A 15656-nucleotide genomic window follows, 5' to 3' on the forward strand; every position below is an offset into this window, starting at 1 on the left:
GCTCAAGGGTTTGAAATAGATGAGCACTATAAGAGACCTAATAGCCTGGCCACTGATATAAATCTGATGCCCCCCGGTTCCTTTTTTTCTTCCTTTTTCTTTTTTCAACATTACAAGTTCTGTTGTTCCCACTTTATTTATGATTGTTTGTGAGGAACAATAGTTGGCATAACTTATTGAGAACTGTCCTCTTTTTTTTCACTGATAGAAATGATTAATAGCAAAAAAGTGAGTCATCCCTCTTCTCTTCACAATTTGGCTGCATGCATATGAACAGTTACAGTTAATTTCTTATAGTCTGCTAATTCCATTTGCATAATTCAAAGCGGATTACAGTAAGACTCTAGACCACAGTACGTCTAGGAAGTAACAAATATAGAATAGCCCAACAAAGCTAACACCCACTATTTCTTAGTCACATATTCAGAGAATAGGGTCTTTAGTCCCTTCTAAACATATCAAGAGAAGATAAAAACCATAAATTATTGGATAAAGGTTTCCAAAACTTGGCTGCCTAATACGCTAACAGACGCATAAAATATCTCTTCAAAATAATACCCTTAGGGCTCGGAAAATCAAATAGGAGAGAATTTTGAGTGTTATGCAATTTTCAACCTGATGCATAGTGCACAAGAGATATCAAATAAGGTAGTACTAATCCATGCAATAATTTTCCATAGAAAACATTCCAATTTAAAACTTATCCTAGCCTCAGTTGGGAGCCAATGGACTTTAATAAAGTAAACTGTTATTTTGTCCGTTTTTCTAAGAGAATAGATCAGGCAAATCGCCACATTCTGTACTGTCTGTAATTCTCTCAGTAGGTATTTTAGCAATCCTAAGTGAACAATATTACAGTAATCTAACTACTAAGAATCAATGATTGGACTACAGGTCTGAACTGGTCAATCGATAGAAATTTATGAATAACCCTTAAACTTCTCATGATATAGGAGTTTTTAACAAGAGAATTTATCTGAGATTCCAAAGTCAATCTGTTATCCAAAATAATACCTAATATCTTTAAAGACTAATCTAGTGTAAAACTTCCACCATCAATAATCAGATTAGATTTCACTTGCTGAGCTGATTTTGTCTCTATTAATAAAAATTTGTTTTTTTTCTTTATTTAAATTTTAAATAGTGGGAAGGCATCCAATTGGAAATAAGTGAAAAACAGCAGGAAACTGAACTATACATACACATCTTGTAAGTGGGTAGAGACAGGGAATATAATAGTAATATCATCCACATACATATAGTTCTTATAAACTTCATTCTCCAGGACTCTACCTAGCGATGACATTAAGACATCAAACAAGATCGGTGACAAAAGTGAACCTTGAGATACACCTGAAGATAATGACCATCTTTCTGATAAATTATCCTAGAATTTAACATAATAGAGTTGAGTGGTCAAAAAGCCCTTAAACCAAGCCAGAATGTTTCCGGTTATACTGAACTTACCCAAGATTTCTAGCAAAACTGCATGGTCCACCAAATCAAAGGCATTCTCTAAAAGCAATTCTGTAAAACAAAAGAAGCACTTACACTTTGCTTTATTCTATAAGGGAGTGAATAAGTGCTATAGTGTGTAACTACAAGGGGGCATACATGTGAGCGGAGCATTGGAAAATTAGGTTCTTACCTTGGTAATTTTCTTTCCTTTAGTCATAGCAGATGAAGCCATTACATATGGGTTGTGTCCATCAACCAGCAGGGGGAGATAGAGAGCACTCAACCTTTCACAGTGCCTCATGGCCAGCTCCACTGCCTCTTCAGTATTTGAAGCTTCCAAAGCAGTATGGCAAACCGCAATGGGAATAACATGAACTTTCCTCACAGCGAACGATGGCCCCTTAACAAGGGCATGAACTCAAAAGGAGGGAATGAACACATCCTCCTGAGGGAATAAACTCGTCCTCCTTATTGTATAACTGGAGGGGATACACGCAACCTCCTGGAGGGAATGGACTCATCCTCCTATAAGTGAACATGAATCCTGAAGACTGTTTTCCAACTTTCTCCCAAGGAAGGAACTTCAGGAAACAAGAACAGAACCTGAAACAGATTCACAGCATACAGACAATCATACAGGGAGGGCTCATGGCTTCATCTGCTATGACTAAAGGAAAGAAAATTACCAAGGTAAGAACCTAATTTTCCCTTCCTTGTCATCAAGCAGATGAAGCCATTACGTATGGGATGTAACAAAGCAATCCCTATATAGGGTGGGAACAGGTCACACCACGCGCTAGCACTTGGGCTCCAAAACGCGCATCCCTCCTAGCAGCCACATCCAGCCTGTAATGTTGGGCAAAAGAGAGCTTAGAAGCCCATGTTGCTGCACTGCATATCTCTTGACGAGAGAGTGCTCCAGTTTCAGCCCAAGAGGAAGAAATCGCTCTGGTAGAATGCGCCTTAAAGGTTACAGGCGGAGGCCGGCCGGCAAGCAGATAAGCTGAAAAGATAGTTTCTTTGAGCCAGCGGGCAATAGTGGCTTTAGACGCTGGAGATCCTCTGCGAGGACCTGATAGCAAAACAAACAGATGATCATAGATCTTGAAAGAGATAGTAACTCGCAGATACTGCAGCAGAGTCCTGCGCACATCCAACAGGTGCAACTGCCCAAAAGATTCTGGAAATTCCTCCTTATCAAAGGAGGGCAAGAAAATAGGCTGGTTTAGGTGAAACGCTGTAACCTTAGGCATGAAGGAAGGCACAGGCCGAACCGTGACCCCAGACTCTGAGAATTGCAGAAGTGGGTCTCTACAGGACAGCGCCTGGAGCTCTGACTCCCGTCTCGCCGAAGTAATAGCCACAAGAAAAACGGCCTTTAGTGTCAAATCTTTCTCCGATGCTCGCCGAAGCGGCTCAAAAGGAGAAGCCTGCAGGGCCTTCAAAACTAGCCCCAGGTTCCAAGCTGGACAGGGTGCTCGCACGGAAGGCCGGAGCCAAAGCACCCCATTAAGAAACCGTGCCACATCTGGATGAGCAGCTAAAGACACGCCTTCAACCTTACCACGAAGGGAGGCCAACGCTGCCACTTGCACCCGCAGGAAATTATAGGCCAAGCCTATTTGTACACCATCCTGCAAAAAGTCCAGAATCGGCGAGACAGGAGCCCGCATGGGTGTGATTGAAGCACACCAAGACTCAAACTGGCGCCAAATCCTGGCATAAGCCACGGAAGTGGAACGCTTGCGGGCCTGCAGGAGAGTGGACATGATTGTGTTTGAATAGCCTTTGTCCTTCAATTGCGCCCTCTCAATCGCCATGCCATAAGACCAAAGCGGCAGGCGTCCTCCATGGCTACCGGGCCCTGTGACAACAAGTTCGGTACCAGAGGTAAAGGAAGGGAAGCCTCCACTAGCATCTGTCGGAGGTTCGCATACCAAGGCCTCTTGGGCCAATCCGGGGCGATGAGGACCACTTCTCCTGGGTGCAGCCGAATCCGCAGGAGCACGCGCCCTATCAAGGGCCACGGAGGGAACACGTATAGTAGGCCCTGAGGCCAGGGCTGAGTCAAGGCATCCAACCCTGCCGAGCAAGGATCTCTCCGTCTGCTGAAGAAGCACGGGACTTTGGCATTTGAACTTGTCGCCATAAGATCCATCACGGGCTTGCCCCATTTGGCACATATCTGCAGGAATACTTCGTCTGCTAGTTCCCATTCTGCTGGATCGATCTGATGCCTGCTTAGATAATCGGCTTGCACGTTGCTCTGACCTGCAATGTGAGCTGCCGACAGAAACTGAAGATGTAGCTCGGCCCAGTGGCAAATCTGTTCGGCCTGCGCAGCCAGTGCTCTGCACTGAGTGCCGCCTTGTCGATTTATGTGGGCCACTGCTGTCGTGTTGTCCGACATCACTCTGACAGCCAATCCTTCCAGGGTTACTTGAAAGGCCAGAAGCGCCTGAAACACCGCTTTCAACTCCAGGCGGTTGATGGACCACTCCGACTCCTCGGGTGTCCATAGACCCTGGGCATGCTTCCCCTTGCAATGTGCGCACCAGCCCTTCAAGCTGGCATCTGTCACTACTAGACACCAATCGGGGAGCGCCAGCACCATTCCTCGCCACAGCATGCTGTCTGAGAGCCACCACTCCATGCTGAGTCGGGCCGCAGGGAGCCAAGAAAGTCTGCATTGATAATCCTGAGAAACTGGAGACCATCTCTGAAGTAGGGAATACTGTAGAGGTCTCAGGTGCGCTCTCGCCCAGGGCACCACTTCCAATGTGGCTGTCATCGATCCCAGCAGCTGGACAATGTCCCAAGCTCGCGGGCAGGGCATCCTCAGGAGCAGACGGACCTGATTCTGAAGCTTGCACCGCCTTAGCTCGAGTGGGTATACATAGCCCGAGTCTGTGTCGAACCTGGCCCCCAAATATTCTAGAGATTGCGAGGGGCTCAGGTGACTTTTGGCCATATTGACGACCCAGCCTACAGATTAAAGTACTGAGACCACTCTGGCTGTAGCTTGATAGCTCTCTGTTACAGAGTCTGTTCTGATGAGCCAGTCGTCTAGGTACGGGTGAACCCTGATACCTTCTCGCCTGAGCAAAGCAGCTACTACCACCATTACCTTCGAAAAGGTTCGGGGAGCTGTGGCGAGCCCAAAAGGCAAGGCCCGGAACTGGAAATGTTTTCCCAACACCGCAAACCGCAGAAACTTCTGGTGCGGGGGCCAAATTGGTATGTGCAAGTAAGCTTCTTTCAGGTCTAGAGACGTGAGAAACACTCCTGGCTGTACCGCAGCAATGACGGAGCGCAGTGTTTCCATGTGGAAATGCCGCACTCTCAGGGACTTGTTTAATTCTTAAGTCCAGAATAGGGTGAAAAGACCCACCTTTTCGCGGCACCACAAAGTAGATGGAGTATCGGCCATAGCCATGTTCGGCAGGAGGTACCGGGGACACGGCCCCTAACTGAATCAGACCTTGCAAAGTCTCCTCTACCGCCGCCCGTTTGGCGGCAGAACCACATCTGGACTCCACAAACACGTCTCTTACTGGGGCGTTGAATTCTGTTCTGTAGCCATCTCTGATCAGGTCCAGAACCCACTGATCTGAGGAAATATTGGCCCACTCCTCGGCAAAGAGGAAAAGACGTCCTCCGATGACAGGAAGCGAGGAGGGGGCCAGCGCACCATCATTGAGAGGGTCGCCCCTGAACTCCAGGCCTAGAGCCGGTGGCTGCGGAATGCTTGTCCGAGCAAAAGGAGTTCCTCTGCTGAAAAACGGGCACGAGAAGTGAACCCAGCAGAATGCCCCGGGCGGTACCTTCTAGCTTCACGGAAGCGAGGTCTATAAGAGGAGTGGACCGCCTAGCTCTTGGAGGAAGGCCTTGGCCTATCTTCGGGCAAGCGCTGGGGTTTACGATCTCCCAGGCCTTTAACAATTTTTTTTTCCAACTCCTCACCAAAAGGAGAAGGCACTGGAAGGGCAACTTCACCAACCTTTGCTTAGAGGCCATGTCCGCTGTCCAATGTCGTAGCCAAATAAGACAGCGAGCCGCCACTGCTACTGCCATTTGTTTAGCCGAAGCTCTGACAATATCATAAAGGGCATCAGCCAAAAAGGACAAGGCCAACTCCAGCCGCAGAGCCACATCCGAGAAGGGCTCCGCTCCATCTCCGGGCTGTTCCACTGCCTGTTGCAACCACGCCAGGCAGGCTCTAGCAGCATAACAACTGCATGCAGATGCTGGAACAGTAAGACCTGCAACTTCAAAGGACCGTTTAAGTGCTGCTTCCAGCCTACGGTCTTGTATATCCTTCAGGGCAACTCCTCCTTCCACAGGGAGGGTAGTTCTCTTTGTCACCGCAGTGACTAGGGCATCTACTTTAGGCATTGCAAAGCGAGCCAAATGCTCCTCACGCAGAGGGTATAATTGCCCCATAGCCCTGGAAACTTTCATAGGTCCCTCGGGGTCAGCCCACTGAGCGGAAATAAGCTCTTGGATGGAGTCATGCAAAGGAAAGGCTCGAGCAGGCTTTTTGGTACTAGCCATCCTAGGATTCACAGAGGAGGCCGTGCTACTGTCAGGCTCTTCAATAGAAAGGACCTGTAGGGCATCTGAAATGAGCGCTGGCAGCTCATCACGGTGGAAAATCCTCACTGCGGAGGGATCATCCAGATCCTGTGGTAATTCTGCACCTGACTCTGGCTCCTCAGACCACGAAGGCCTGCCAGAACTCTCCAAATCCTCACAGCCTGACCACGGGGGGGGGGGGGGGGGGGGGGGGGTGGTGCACCACAATCTGAAGGGGAATTAGCCCTTCTACGTTTTTTTTATGCCAATCATCAGGGAAAATAGCCTCAGCGGGCAGTCCCAGGCCAGAATCCACCGGGGGGGGGAGGGGGACAATAAAAGGGGCCTCAGACGACCCTTGAGGGAGAGCTCTTTTCAGCATGTATGCTTTATGCAATAATAACACAAAATCAGGGGAGAAAAACTCGCCCTGGGCACCCAGATCCCGTCCGGGGCTAGCCGCTCCCTGAATAGCCTCAATTCGAGGTCCCCCCCCCCCCCCGGGCTCAGGGCTCTCAGTCTCTACGGAGGTCCCACCATGCGGAGAATTCAAAATGGCGTCCGCTGCCAGCCCTGAGCGGGAAGAATCATCGCTCGCCATGCTCGGGCCGACTCTTACACCTGTAAAGCACGATTTACAGAGCCCCGCTGCTGATTTGCGCTTGTCACACCGGGAACAGTGCTTTAGATTCTCTGCAGCCATCGCCGAAAACGGCGGGAAAATTCAAAATGGCGGTTTCGCGCCCACCCCGGAGGAGTTAGAAAACACTCTTACCTCACCAGACCGAGTATCACAGCTCCGGTCCCATAGAAGAATCAACGGAAAACCTCTGTTCCATTTTTTTTTTTTTAACGCTGTGAGGAAAGCAGAGGTAATAAGAACTCCGTAGGCTCAGATGAGTGGGAAAGGCAGGGAAAGGCGAACCAATGTGCCTGCATCCACTGAGTGGGAAAGGACAGGGAAAAGCAAGCTAATATGTCCACATCCACGGGGGCATGGGTAAAGCAGGGAAAGGGCTAACCTATGTGCCTTCAAAGTGAAGCTGCTATAGCCTCTAACACCCCGGCTAACAACTGGCAAGCCAGGAGCCACCCCCAGGCAGATTTTTGATGGAGCTCAAAGAAGCTGCAGCCACCCTGCTTGGGGAGATAGAGAATACTGAAGAGGCAGTGGAGCTGGCTGGCCATGAGGCACTGTGAAAAACTGAGTGCTCTCTATCCCCCCCTGCTGGTTGATGGACACAACCCATACGTAATGGCTTCATCTGCTTGATGACAAGGAAAGGGGTGTTTCCAACTTACAAACACGCAACTTACAGAATACTATAAGTTATGTATGGTGCACTTAGGTGTGGCCATTTATGCCTGCCAGTGACTTCAGCTGATGTAAAATGGTTGTGCCTAAATTTAGACACACCAACGAGTATTTACACGTTTATTGTATAACAGAATTGGAGCACTCCAGCTTCAAAATAAAAAAACTACCATATATGGTAAATATATCATTTTGTACTTGGATTTTTTTTTAGCCCTAGATCTAAAGTACTAGTAAAAATAAGTAATATTAACCAGTAATTTACATTCAGTACAAAAAATAAAGCCAAATAGCAGTAGAAATCAGAGTCGAACAGTAGAAAAATAGAGCCGGAGTCGAAGATTTGGTGCACTAACTCCACAGCCCAACCAGTCAGGTTTTCAGGTTAGCCATCTCTGTTGTTCACATCTTTAAGCTTATTTATTGCAGCTTAACATATATTTTCAGACTGTTATAGTTGTTTTCTGTTGTTAAATCACAATTGAATCTATGCTATTTACATTTCGAAGTGTATCTGACTGCAGTTTAATCTATATTCCTGGATTGCTCCATTCTTCTTAATTTGTTTTCCGCAAAGCGCAAAATTTATCTCATACATATTGTGGATATCCTGAAAACCTGACTGGCTAGGTATATCCCGAAGACTAGGTTGAGAACCCCTGATTTAGGGGTTCTTAATATGCAATATCTAATAACATTTTCCGATCTTAATTGTAGTATACCAGAGGTTCTCAGCCTAGTCCTCAGGCCACACCAGCCAACCAGAATACCCACAATGAACATGTATGAGATAGATTTGTATACAACAGAGGCAGTGCATACAAATTTATTGGGGATATCGTGAAAGCCAGACTGGCTTGGTGTGTCCCGAGAGCTGGGGTTGAGAAACCCCTGTTGTAAACCAAGGTATCAGCTGTTGTCTCTTCAATTTCTGCCAGAATCTGCAGTGCCAGGTTCTCCTGCTCCCTAGTCAAAGTACTAGTTAAATTCAACTTTTCCTACAGCAACTGTTGTGGTAGCCATCAGCATCTCACACACTATAAGAAGAAACATCTCCCACCAACAACCCAATGTCATCTTTGGAAAAACTCAGCATGTTTTCTGGCTGGATCCATCAGGACAGTCCTAATTTTGGGAGTCAGTGATGTTTCAAGCTCTGGAGGAAGCATCAGCACGTATTCCCCCATCACAAACCACAATGAGCATTCAAAGATACCAGATGCAGGATCATGTTGCCCACATGACATGGTTAATTCATCCTGATGGCAATGGGAATGGTGGTTTTGTCAGGAAGACTCAAGCCTTTCCTTTTCACTTGACCATCAAAAAAATTTCAAAGGAAACCTTTATGAAGGCAATGTCAAATAGAATCAGCAGAAATCACTTTAGCAGTGGGCATAGACAAAACTGTGAAAATAGCCTATTTGCAAGGCAGAATAAGAAGTGACTAGAGCCCCTTATCCATCCCACACTTTGGAGGTGATGGACTGGCTTAGGACTGAGAGAGAGCAAGGTCTAAGCCTGTGGGGCTAGGCCACCTCTTTTGGGACTCAGAGTAGGGAGAACATAGTAAAAGGGTAAAAGGTCACAGATTTGAAATACCACCTTTCTGTGGATACAACCAAAGCGATTTACATATATTATATGCTGGTACTTTCTCTGTTCCTAGCGGGCTCACAATCTAAGTTTTTTTGTACCTGACACAATGGAGGGTTAAGTGACTTGCCTAGAATCACAAGGAGCTGCAGTGGGAACTGAACCCATTTCCTCAGGTTCTCAGTCCATTGCACTAACCATTAGGCTCCCACCCCAAGTTTGCCATCTTGCTCCACTCTCCTCTTTCAAAACATATTTCCTTAATGGTGAGAGTAAGTCACATGTACAAAGATGCCAGTACAGACATTGCTAATATCACAGAGACATGGTTCAATGACTCCCATGAACATGATGCAAACTTACCAGACTATATTCTATTTAGGATGGATACGGACAGGGCTTTTTTGAGGGGGTACTGAGTACCAGCACCTTTTCCATTGTCTGCTAAAATTGACCCATGGATGCCAAGTTTTAATGAAAGAGCTCAGGCTCTAAACATCAATTCTGCCTTCTCATAGGTTCTGTGACTGGTTGCAGGGGACCTGGCTATTGTGGGGTGGATCCTTGAGTGATCACCCCACCCTTGAAGGGTGGCCTAGCATTTGAGTACCGGCACCTTTTTTGCTAGAAAAGATGCACTGGCTACAGATGTTGAAAAGGTAGAGTGGCAGCTCTATATGCGAGAAACAATATTAAAGCAACTGAAATGCAGGGGGCTTGGGGAAAGGAAAAAGTGATATGGATCACCTTGAAAAGAAATGATGGAACCTCTATTTACATGGGTGTTGACTACAGACATCTAGCACAATCAGAGCAGCTTGACAGAGATCTAGTTGTAGATATCCAGATGTTGAGAAAGAAAGGGGAGGTGCTGTTTCGGGGAGATTTCAACCTGCCAGATTCGAAAGATCAATCTGTGGAACCGGAAAGAAGTAGAGAAAGATTGTGGATGCCTTTCAAAGTGCTATGCTCAGACAAATGGCAATGGAACACACAAAGGAAGGAGTGACGGTTGATCTGGTGCTTCCAAATGGGGAAAATGTGTCTAATGTCTGAGCGAGAGCCCACCTGGGCAGTAGGTATCAAACTGTTTAACAGCCAAAACAAAGGGCAGCCACACAAGACTCTAAGTCCTGAATTTCAAGCATGCTGACTTTGGTAAAATGGGGGAATATCTGAAGAAAGAACTGACAGGATGGGAGTGGAAAGGCAGTGATCTATGCTTTAAAGATCTATAAAAATAGTAACAGACCTTTACATAGCGAATGCTACATACCTGTAGAAGGTATTCTCCGAGGACAGCAGGCTGATTGTTCTCACTGATGGGGTGACGTCCTCGGCAGCCCCTCCAATCGGAATCTTCCTAGCAAAGTCCTTTGCTAGCTCTCGCGCGCCCACGCGCACCGCGCATGCGCGGCCGTCTTCCCGCCCGAAACCGGCTCGAGCCGGCCAGTCCAGTATGTAGCAAGACAATACACTTCAAGGGAAGACACAACTCCAAAGGGGAGGCGGGCGGGTTTGTGAGAACAATCAGCCTGCTGTCCTCGGAGAATACCTTCTACAGGTATGTAGCATTCGCTTTCTCCGAGGACAAGCAGGCTGCTTGTTCTCATTGATGGGGTATCCCTAGCCCCCAGGCTCACTCAAAACAACAACCATGGTCAATTGGGCCTCGCAACGGCGAGAACATAACTGAGATTGACCTAAAAAATTTACCAACTAACTGAGAGTGCAGCCTAGAACAGAACAAACAGGGCCCTCGGGGGGTGGAGTTGGATCCTAAAGCCCAAACAGGTTCTGAAGAACTGACTGCCCGAACCGACTGTCGCGTCGGGTGTCCTGCTGCAGGCAGTAATGAGATGTGAATGTGTGGACAGATGACCACGTCGCAGCTTTGCAAATTTCTTCAATGGAGGCTGACTTCAAGTGGGCTACCGACGCAGCCATGGCTCTAACATTATGAGCCGTGACATGACCCTCAAGAGCCAGCCCCGCCTGGGCGTAAGTGAAGGAAATGCAATCTGCTAGCCAATTGGATATGGTGCGTTTCCCTACAGCCACTCCCCTCCTATTGGGGTCAAAAGAAACAAACAATTGGGCGGACTGTCTGTTGGGCTGTGTCCGCTCCAGATAGAAGGCCAATGCTCTTTTGCAGTCCAATGTGTGCAGCTGACGTTCAGCAGGGCAGGAATGAGGACGGGGAAAAAATGTTGGCAAGACAATTGACTGGTTCAGATGGAACTCCGACACGACCTTTGGCAGAAACTTAGGGTGAGTGCGGAGGACTACTCTGTTGTGATGAAATTTGGTGTAAGGGGCCTGGGCTACCAGGGCCTGAAGCTCACTGACTCTACGAGCTGAAGTAACTGCCACCAAGAAAATGACCTTCCAGGTCAAGTACTTCAGATGGCAGGAATTCAGTGGCTCAAAAGGAGGTTTCATCAGCTGGATGAGAACGACATTGAGATCCCATGACACTGTAGGAGGCTTGACAGGGGGCTTTGACAAAAGCAAACCTCTCATGAAGCGAACAACTAAAGGCTGTCCTGAGATCGGCTTACCTTCCACATGGTAATGGTATGCACTGATTGCGCTAAGGTGAACTCTTACAGAGTTGGTCTTGAGACCAGACTCAGACAAGTGCAGAAGGTATTCAAGCAGGGTCTGTGTAGGACAAAAGCGAGGAGCTAGGGCCTTGCTGTCACACCAGACGGCAAACCTCCTCCACAGAAAGAAGTAACTCCTCTTAGTGGAATCTTTCCTGGAAGCAAGCAAGACGCGGGAGACACCCTCTGACAGACCCAAAGAGGCAAAGTCTACGCTCTCAACATCCAGGCCGTGAGAGCCAGGGACCGGAGGCTGGGATGCAGAAGAGCCCCTTCGTCCTGCGTGATGAGGGTCGGAAAACACTCCAATCTCCACGGTTCTTCGGAGGATAACTCCAGAAGAAGAGGGAACCAGATCTGACGCAGCCAAAAAGGAGCAATCAGAATCATGGTGCCTCGGTCTTGCTTGAGTTTCAACAAAGTCTTTCCCACCAGAGGAATGGGAGGATAAGCATACAGCAGGCCCTCCCCCCAATCCAGGAGGAAGGCATCCGATGCCAGTCTGCCGTGGGCCTGAAGCCTGGAACAGAACTGAGGGACTTTGTGGTTCACTCGAGATGCGAAGAGATCCACCAAGGGGGTGCCCCACGCTTGGAAGATCTGGCGCACCACTCTGGAGTTGAGCGACCACTCGTGAGGTTGCATAATCCTGCTCAGTCTGTCGGCCAGACTGTTGTTTACGCCTGCCAGATATGTGGCTTGGAGCACCATGCCGAGACGGCGAGCCCAGAGCCACATGCTGACGGCTTCCTGACACAGGGGGCGGGATCCGGTGCCCCCCTGCTTGTTGACATAGTACATGGCAACCTGGTTGTCTGTCTGAATTTGGATAATTTGATGGGACAGCCGATCTCTGAAAGCCTTCAGAGCGTTCCAGATCGCTCGCAACTCCAGGAGATTGATGTGTAGACCGCGTTCCTGGAGGGACCAGCTTCCTTGGGTGTGAAGCCCATCCCAGGAGAGACGCATCCGTTGTCAGCACTTTTTGTGGCTGAGGAATTTGGAAAGGACGTCCCAGAGTCAAATTGGACCGGATTGTCCACCAATAGAGGGATTCGAGAAAACTCGTGGACAGGTGGATCACGTCTTCTAGACCCCCAGCAGCCTGATACCACTGGGAGGCTAGGGTCCATTGAGCAGATCTCATGTGAAGACGGGCCATGGGAGTCACATGAACTGTGGAGGCCATGTGGCCCAGCAATCTCAACATCTGCCGAGCTGTGATCTGCTGGGACGCTCGCAACCGCGAGACGAGGGACAACAAGTTGTTGGCCCTCGCCTCTGGGAGATAGGCGCGAGCCGTCCGAGAATCCAGCAGAGCTCCTATGAATTCGAGTTTCTGCACTGGGAGAAGATGGGACTTTGGATAATTTATCACAAACCCCAGTAGCTCCAGGAGGCGAATAGTCATCTGCATGGACTGCAGGGCTCCTGCCTCGGATGTGTTCTTCACCAGCCAATCGTCGAGATATGGGAACACATGCACCCCCAGCCTGCGAAGTGCCGCTGCTACTACAGCTAGGCACTTTGTGAACACTCTGGGCGCAGAAGCGAGCCCAAAGGGTAGCACACAGTACTGGAAGTGGCGTGTGCCCAACTGAAATCGCAGATACTGTCTGTGAGCTGGCAGTATCGGGATGTGCGTGTAGGCATCCTTCAAGTCCAGAGAGCATAGCCAATCGTTTTGCTGAATCATGGGGAGAAGGGTGCCCAGGGAAAGCATCCTGAACTTTTCTTTTTCGCTACTTGAGTCCGCCTTTGTAACAGGGAACACAGACTACAGTTCTGGGGACGGTGCTCGGCCCCCAGACACTGAAGACACGAAGAGTGCCTATCAGTGAGCGAGATTACCCGGGCGCACTGGGTGCACTTCTTGAAGCCGCTGGAAGGCTTCGATGTCATGGGCGGAAAAATCACGCCGGCGAAGTCAAAATCCAAAATGACGAATTTGGAGCACCAAAACTTTAAGGGAGAAAAAATCTCGACCGAGGCCGAAAGAAGGCCTACCCCGACGACGAAAGAAAACTTACCGGGGCAAAAACTGGAAATACGGGAAGGGAAAACGAGACCCAAGGGGGTTTTCGGAGCACTTCCCGACAAATTTACAGAACTTTTCCGAAGAAAAACACGTCAATATAAAACGGATGCGCGAGGTCGACTCTCCGGGGCTCGACACGACAAAAACACAGCCGTACCGAGTGCGGACGAAAGAAGACTGGCCGGCTCGAGCCGGTTTCGGGCGGGAAGACGGCCGCGCATGCGCGGTGCGCGTGGGCGCGCGAGAGCTAGCAAAGGACTTTGCTAGGAAGATTCCGATTGGAGGGGCTGCCGAGGACGTCACCCCATCAGTGAGAACAAGCAGCCTGCTTGTCCTCGGAGAAAAGGAGAGTACATAAAAGCAAGAAGAAAAAAAAAAATAAAAAAAAAGATATGGTTCTCCAAATAAGTGGCTGAAAAAAAATAAATAAATAAAAAGGCAAAACAGCTGCCAATCATGAAATACAGCAAAACTAAAGAAGAGGAACAGAGAAAAGAATACCAGATGAAACAAAGAAGCGAAGAGATATACGGCTGGTGGAATCACAAATGAAAGGAAAAACGGCTAGAAATGTAAGGAGAGGGGGACAAGAATTTTTTCAGGTATATTAGTGTTATGAGGAAGGCAAAAAATGGAATTGTAAGACTGAAAGATGCTGTGAACTGCTATGTGGAAAGTAATGAGCCAAAAGAGAACCTGCTAAACAAATACTGCTGTTCTGTATTCACAGAAGAAAATCCTGGAGAAGGACCACAATCAGCTCAGCTGATAAAGGTATTATGAGAATGAAGTAGATATTGCACCATTCATAGAAAAAAGTGTTTATGAACAATTTGAAAAACTGAAGGTGGACAAAGCCATGCGACCAGTTCGGATACATCCCAGGATATTGAGGGAGCTCAAAGAAGTTCTGGCAGGACCTCTTAAAGATTTTTTAAAATAATTCTTTAGAGACAGAAGAGGCTGCACCGGACTGGAGAAGAGCAGATGAGGTCCCTCTTCACAAAAGTGGTGACAGAAGAAGCGGGAAACTACAGGCCAGTAAGCTTCACTTCAGTTATTGGAAAAGTAAATGAAAGTGCTGCTGAAGGAAAGGATAATGAATTTCCTGGAATCCAATGAGTTACAAGATCTGAAGCAATGTGGTTTTACCAATGCTAAATCATGCCAAATTAATCAGATTGATTTCTTTGACTGGGTGACCAGAGAATTGGATCAAGAACATGTGCTAGATGTAATCTACTTGGATTTCAAAGCCTTTGACACGGTTCCTCATAGAAGATTCTTCAATAAATTTGACAGACTGAAGTTAGGACCCAAAGTGGTGAACTGGATTAAAAACTGGTTGATAGACAGATTTCAGAGGGTGGCAGTTAATGGCATTCACTCGGAGGAAGGAAAGGTGAGTTAAAATTTAATGTGAAGAAGTGCAAAGTGATGCATATGGGGGAGAAGAAATCCAAGGGAGACGTACCCTGTTTCCCCAAAAATAAGACAGTGTCTTATATTAAATTTTGCTCCTAAAGATGCGCTAGGTCTTATTTTCAGGGGAGGTGTCTTATTTTTTCATGAAGAAGAATTCACATTTATTGTTGAACAAAAAACATGAACATTTATTATATACTATACAGTAGTCATCACAAACCAGCATAACCAGACAAACTGTGAATCCTATCAAGAATTTCTTGTTACTACCATTATTTCCATGTACAACAATCTATGGTACATTTACCGATCCCGGTATTTATGAACACAAATGATCAGTAATAATAATGATGATTTCATGATTTATCACAATATGGCATATGATCTATAGTGCAGTCTTTACTACTATGTAGAAGGATGTATTATTTATATAGCCCCCTAATCCAAAAATATATTTGTCTATAACAGGTAACAACAAGCACAACTACAACGAAATATACAACATTTAGAGGCTCATTTTCAAAGCACTTAGCCTCCCAAAGTTCCATAGAAACCTATGGAACTTAGCCTCCCAAAGTGCTTTGAAAATATGCCTCATAGTCTAAAAAAAAATCATAATATTCACTAGGTCACTGTATTTCTA

The 15656-nt window shown here is 47.3% G+C and overlaps 1 protein-coding gene across 3 annotated transcripts in view; it reads right to left on the reverse strand.

Annotated features, from left to right (window-relative positions):
• The window catches only part of TRERF1 (transcriptional regulating factor 1), a 329029-nt gene that overhangs the window by 303150 nt on the left and 10223 nt on the right, over positions 1-15656 (reverse strand). Inside the window, exon 1 of one of the 3 annotated variants that reach the window (XM_030196091.1) lies at positions 1468-1526. The exons of the other annotated variants lie outside the window; for them this stretch is intronic. The gene's annotated coding sequence lies outside the window, so the exon portion shown is untranslated. Of the gene's footprint in view, positions 1-1467; positions 1527-15656 lie in introns of those variants that run through there. 3 annotated transcript variants of the gene reach the window in all.

The sequence above is a fragment of the Microcaecilia unicolor genome, chromosome 3, assembly GCF_901765095.1.
Source record: "Microcaecilia unicolor chromosome 3, aMicUni1.1, whole genome shotgun sequence".
Classification (NCBI taxonomy): Eukaryota; Metazoa; Chordata; class Amphibia; order Gymnophiona; family Siphonopidae; genus Microcaecilia; species Microcaecilia unicolor.